The sequence below is a fragment of the Hemibagrus wyckioides genome, linkage group LG09 (assembly GCF_019097595.1).
Source record: "Hemibagrus wyckioides isolate EC202008001 linkage group LG09, SWU_Hwy_1.0, whole genome shotgun sequence".
In the NCBI taxonomy this organism is placed as follows: Eukaryota; Metazoa; Chordata; class Actinopteri; order Siluriformes; family Bagridae; genus Hemibagrus; species Hemibagrus wyckioides.
In genome coordinates this window covers 14,408,938-14,415,902 of record NC_080718.1, presented here as the reverse complement: position 1 = coordinate 14,415,902, position 6,965 = coordinate 14,408,938, and positions in this window count along the sequence as shown.

Genomic DNA, 6,965 nt, shown 5'->3' with positions numbered 1-6,965 from the left:
TGAGAGCTTAATAACTGTAATGCACTGTGTTGTGCTGTCTTGTGTTTGTTGCCTTATGTCACCTTTTTACTGTTATCAATTTTACTTTATTTTGTTATACATAATACAGAATTTGTTTGAGAAAATACAACAAATAACAGAAACCCATTTGAAGACTGTGTATAAAGCTTATTTAAAGGAAATTTGAAAAATACTAAGAGAAGTACTAGTTATAAGGTATCAGGATCAATCATTTTTGTTGATCATTATAATTTTAGTTGCTAACTAAGACTGGGGATGTGATAGCTTAGTGATTAAGGTGTTGGACTACTGATCAGAAGGTTCAGAAGGTTAGCTTAAATTCCAGGTCCACCAAGGTGCCACTGTTGAGCACCTGAGCAAAGCTCTTTACCCTCAGTTGTTCAAAAATGACATAAAAAAGTCACTCTGGATAAGGGTGTCTGCCAAATACCAGAAATGTAAATGATTAGGTGTCCTGCAGTTACACACTGGTGCTTTGCTCATAACCAGTGATGTTTTTATTTGTACAGTATTACTCTACCAGGAATGTTAATCTGCTGTAATATATATATATATATATATATATATATGTAATTAATAAACAAACAAACAAATAAATAAATTAATTTCAAGACCAGCAACAAAGGGGTAACAAATGAAGGGAAGCATTTTGTATGCATCATTTGAGTTCACTTATCCCCTTAGAGCACACGTTCCCAACTGTCCTGCATGTTTTAGTGTTTTCCCTGCTCTAATACCCCCACTTCATCTACTGAATGGCTGAATATCTGATAAGTTGAATCATGTGTGTTTGGAGCAGGAAAAACACTGGACATGTGTAGGACAGGAGGTTCTCCAGAAGTTGTGCCTTAGAAAGAGAAGGTCATGGAAAATCAATAGGAAAAATTCCAGAGCAGAAGGTATTCATGGGATGTTTTCCAGATCCTCTGCAACCCTGACCAGGATTAAACAGTTATTGAAGGTGAATAAATTATTGAATGTTATTCTACTCCAATCCAAAGAGCATGGGAGTCACTGAACAAGTACGAAAATGTTATGCTGTGGCCTTCACCAGATCTCAACACAACAGAACACATACGTGAGATTTTGGACTGTTGTGTTATATATTGCTCTTTACTATCACCATCATCCAAACATTACTTCTATTGCTAGGCTAAGAATTAATATCACTGGAACATTTTAGGGTCTGCTTTATCAAAGACATAGAAAGTTGCCCTATCAATAAATCTCTAAGATACACCTAAAAACAACATATTCATCCATTCATTCTTTCTAGCTAAAGGAAATGTGACAGACATCATATCAGCCTCAGCTAAATTTAAAATTAAATACATTAAAATTAACTACAATTAAATAAATTCTTATTCTTATTGGTGATATTCTTAATAATAATAATAATAATAATAATTATTATTATTATTATTATTATTATTGTTGTTGTTGTTGTTGTTGTTGTTGTTATTATTATTATTATTATTATTATTATTATTATTATTATTATTATTATCTTTATTTATTTTTTATGGATGGAGTCAACTCAGTGGAGTGAATCTAGAAAATTCCCCCTTATCCTGGTTTAAACATCTAGTCACAAGTCACAATTTTTTTCCAACACTTTTCCATATTCTCCCTGAGGCATTCAGACAACCTAGCTATAAGGTGCTGTAGGTCATATCTATCTGTACATGAGGTCAGTTAGATTGTACACACTGAAGTCATTTTTTATAATAAATACAGAAATGGCTCTGTATCTGAAGTCTCTCACTGGTTAAAAGAAGTAAAATGTATTAATGAGGTATTTGTGTCAAGATTCAAGAATAAACACTTAGAGCAAATATAATTATGGACTGACAGCTGAATAAACTTTGCAAGGAAAATACAGCCTTGGCTTTTTGCTTGATATGATATGATATGCAATTCGGGGTGATATGTTTAATCATTTATAACATGGATTCTTCCTTCACATACTCATGTCACCAGTAAATCAGATTTAAATAACAGGACTTACATAAGGGCTAAAATAGAGTAAAATATTCTGATATTGTAAAAAAAATACACTTAGTTTTGGCCTAAGCATCCTAACAGAGTTCAAAAAATCTTTTCTAAAATTTACTAAAAAAATCTCTACACTATGTATTTCCCAGACTACCTTGTTACCCTGCTTATTACAGTTTTTCTCAGTTGCTTTGGAGCATTTCTCAGATCAGAAATGAAATTCTCAAAACTACCTGTTCAACCGCCACATCATTTAGTCACTTGTGCACATCATATGAACATTTCTCGTTGCTTTGATCAAATTGCAAATGATTTTGTACAATTGTCTGCTGTTTATCACTTGTTTATGTCATGTTGATCAAAATATATTTATATTAGTTTCATCTAAATAATCTTAACCCCCAAAACATTTCAGCATCAGTTCATTGCACAAGTCACTGAATGCAAAATAGTTAAACCAGTTGTCAAAATCTCAACAACAAAAAAAATAAATAAAAAAAAAAACCCTGTTTTTTGTAAATGTGTCTTGAATTGACGGATTGTGCAGATGAAATTTGAATGTCACTAATGAAGGGGCGTGAAGAACCAATGATCAACTAGTATTCTAAAACAGGTCAATCTCTCGAGGTGAATCTCGTGAACCTATAATTGGCATGCCTATATAAAGAGCAAAACACAGATTTACAATTGTTGCCAGGCCAGCAGGGAGGAAATATCACTATGTGTGCTGCTATTTCAGAGCAGGGTGTGCTAACTCATATTCCCCTTAAAGGCCCATACAACATACAGCATCTCCTCACCTTCCTAGAGACCCTCTAATCCCTGATGATGAGAGGGGTCCATTTCAAGATGATTTGCCAAAATATGTAATACTTTGGGATAATGTGAGTTTTCCACGCTGTATTGCAAGGGATGATATCTATTGTGATGTGGATGAAAATCTGTGGCCTGACAGACTGGGATGTGAGGGGGTATAGACAGACAACGGCATGCACAGTTTTGCCTAAGAGGTGTTTCCTATGTTTACCTTTTGTAATTTTATATTTTCCCCATTGTGCTTTTGTGTCCTTTTCTTTTCTATCACAATGACATTATATGATGTTATATTGTAATTCTTTTTTTTCAGTCCACTAGTAAAAGTACAATAAAAGTGTGAATCCTGTTCGGTCTCTTACAATCAATATCCCACATACAGTAATGTGTAAATTATCTTCCCATACAGAAGAAATTCAGCCTTTTTCATTGTCAATCACTGTAATCCAAACCATAGTTTATATCAGGAAATCCTGAAACCGTGCACTGTCATTCTGACAACATGACTAAACATTTTGACTATACCGTATATAAACAATGACAAAAGGACTGGTCATTCCGATGGTGATGACATTTTCATTGACACAGAAACTTACTTTTGAGAGAATACCTAAGGATTTTGAGTAAAGTACATGCTTTTGCAAGAAATCCAATGTGTTGTGCTGTTTGTACAAATTGTTTTGAGAATGCACTTACTGGTTTGCAAATATTAAGGATGATTTGAGAAATGATCCAAAGCAACTGAGAAAAACTGTAAGATACTTCCGGAAAAACAACATTTAATGCACATAGAGTACATAAGAGCAACAGTTTTCTATAGCAGTGAGAGATTTCTATATTTCTCCTATTTCTACCTTTTGTATTCTATTATAAACCCAAATTACCTGAACCACACTGTCTTAAATAATCAGAGCATGTGTAAAGAAGAATAGATAGATAGATAGATAGATAGATAGATAGATAGATAGATAGATAGATAGATAGATAGATAGATAGATGGATGGATGGATGGATGGATGGATGGATGGATGGATGGAAGGATGGATGGATGGAAGGACAGATGGGCGGGCGGGCGGGCAGGCAGACAGACAGACAGATACTGTAGATAGATAGATAGATAGATAGATAGATAGATAGATAGATAGATAGATAGATAGATAGATAGATAGATAGATAGATGGATGGATGGGCGGGCGGACGAGTGGGCAGACAGACAGACAGATAGCTCTTGATCAACTTAAACCTTTGTAGAATGTACCAACATTTATTTTCAGTTTCACTTAAATGCTGCTGAGTTAAGCTCTACCTCTTCACCCTTGTATATTTTATATTATATCTACACATGCATAAAATCTACACACGTATATTTTATTCAGTATTTTGCATGAGCACTATTTGACCACTTGATGGCAGAATAGGGCAACTTGAGGCAATTATAGGGCAACTTGAGGCAATTATAGTAAATTGAGAGAAAGGAATAAAGCCATTCTTTTAATTGGTTTACCTGTTTTCTTAGTTTTATTTTTCTTTTTTAAATAAGTAGAAATACATAATTCAGAAGTCTAATTTTGTTTTTTCTTGTTTAATTTTAGCTATATTGTCTGACATACTATAATGCATCCTACAGCAGCATTAGAAGAACCTGCACTGATGAATGTTCACATATCATACAGTACATTTTTGCCTTGTTTGGAAGTTGGGCCTTTAATTCACAACCCTCTGATCAGAAGTCACTGTGTTTATAGTACACCACATATGCAATGTGCTAAATATTCATTTTTACCCTGATCTAGCTCACCAGACGCTTTGACAAGAGAATGATCTAAGATCAATAATTATTTTGGGTTCTACTGAATGAAGTCATTGTCATGTGTGTGTGTGTGTGTGTGTGTGTGTGTGTATGAGAGAGAGAGAGAGAGAGAGAGAATAAATGTAATTGTTTCACAGTGTAGATTCAGTTCCAACTTTCAAGAATTACTATGGAAATGCTTTTATATGAAAATGTGTTTTGTGTGATCATAAACTATGCAACAAGATGTGACTCTCTACCTCACTGACTCACAGAGAAAAGGGTAAATTTCAGAGGGTAAACCAGAAATGACATACAGGCCATCTTTATTTTGGTGGTTTCCTACTTCAAACTCTGCTCTAAGCAAAGATATAATCAACGCAACCACTAGAACTCGGCCTTGAAGCAATGTTAACCCAACATTCACTGTCCTTTTTTATTTTTTCACTGCTTTATTCCTGTTATTTTTACTGCTTGTTCTGTCTTTCTTTACGCATGTGGGGAGAAATGCCTTGGTGATAAGTAAGGGCAGAGGAAAACGGCCAGATTGGTTGAACTGCCAGGAACTAAATAGTAACTTATAACTCTTTATACCCATGGTGAGCAGAAAAGCATCACGGTACGCAAGAACATCAGGAATCTGTTGAACTGTTTGTGTTCTACTGTAGATTTTGTACCTCATGGTGTGATGTGTTGATGTTTCTGAGGTGCGTTTCTGCTGACCACAGTTGATTATAGACTCAGAGTGATTACATGAATACATACAGACTTCCTGTCAGCTCTCTCATCAACAAGTTGTCTCAGCATGCAGACCCTCCACACACTGGATGTTTTTTTTTTGCTTTTCACACCAGATTGTTGTATAGGGCGCTGGTGGCTCAGTGGTAGGTTACTCGCCTACCCTGTGGAAGGCCTGGGTTTGATGCAGTGCTGGTCCCAAGCCCAGATAAAAAAAAAATGGTAGGGCTGTGTCAGGAAGGGCATCTGGCGTAAAAAAAACTGTGCCAAATTGTTGTGCAAACCAGTTGATCTGCTGTGGCGGCCCCTCACACGTGGGCACAGCCGAAAGAACAACAACGCCAGATTGTTGTATGTAAAAATCCTAGGACATCAGCATTTCCTGAAACAGAGATCAGACTTTTTTTTGTCATTCTGATGTTTTTCAATTTTATTTGTTTAGCACTTTTCTCAAAGCAGCTTTACAGAAGTATAGAAACATAGGTGATGTCGCAAGGAAAAACTCCCTGAGATGATATGATGAAGAAACCTTAAGAGGAACCAGTCTTTGAAGGGAATTCATCCTCATTTGGGGGACACTGGACAGTAAATGATGTAAATGTTGATAATGTTCTTTCTTCAACATCGTACATTCACATGGATTTGTGCAACCAAGAGCTAATGAGGAACTAATAGGTCAGTGTAGCTTCTGAGATCATTATTGACTTAGGACTAATCCCTTCCTGGTGAAAGCTGACTGATGCAACGACAGTTCAAAAACAGCGGGGTAATCTCCAAGTGGTTCTGTCCACAGCGGTCGCCTGGGTCACAGGCTGTCCATGCAGAACTAACCCTCAGAAGCAGTGAGCACCATCAAGCAACAAGACTCCAACCAGGGGTAGAGCGTCTGGATGGATCAGGCAGGTCTGGAAAGAAGAAGTGGTCACACTGGAAACTCAGAACACTGGGAAGTGATGTTTGATGTGAACATTAGCAGAAGCTCTTTTCTGCATTGTGCTGCTGCCACGTTTGGCACTAAACTATCTAAACTATGACCTGATCATTTTTAAGAGTCCTAGGTACAGTCATTAGCTTTCTCATGCTCCAGTTCAGAAAACCTTTTCAACTTCCTCACACCCTTAGAAAAACAGGAAATGATGCAATACACTTTCTTCAACTTGGATGTGTGAATTACATTACAACACACACGTTCTTTCTCAGTAAGTCTTATTCTCCCATCAAAGTTTCAACATTGAATCTTAGCCATCTTTGCTTTTAACAGTGACTAATAAGTTGAAATATTACTTGTGAGATATGTTTCCAGGGGAGATATTATAAACCAAATTGCTTTTGTACCATCTTAAACAACAGTAATAATCCGTAGAGACAAATCTCACTGCTAATAAGAAAGACCACGCTCTAGCCAAATATCTGCTTTAACATTAAGTAATTGCAAAGCTAATGTCTCAAGTGCAAGATATTTCAAAATTCAGTAATTGCCTAAAGCTACTGAAACTATGTGGGAGAAACGTGGACATTCATAGCCATATAAAATTTTCCAGATGTTACGTTATACTCTTTAAAATGTGTAAAGGATTATTACAAGTATTTCATGGGATTTCTTTTTTTA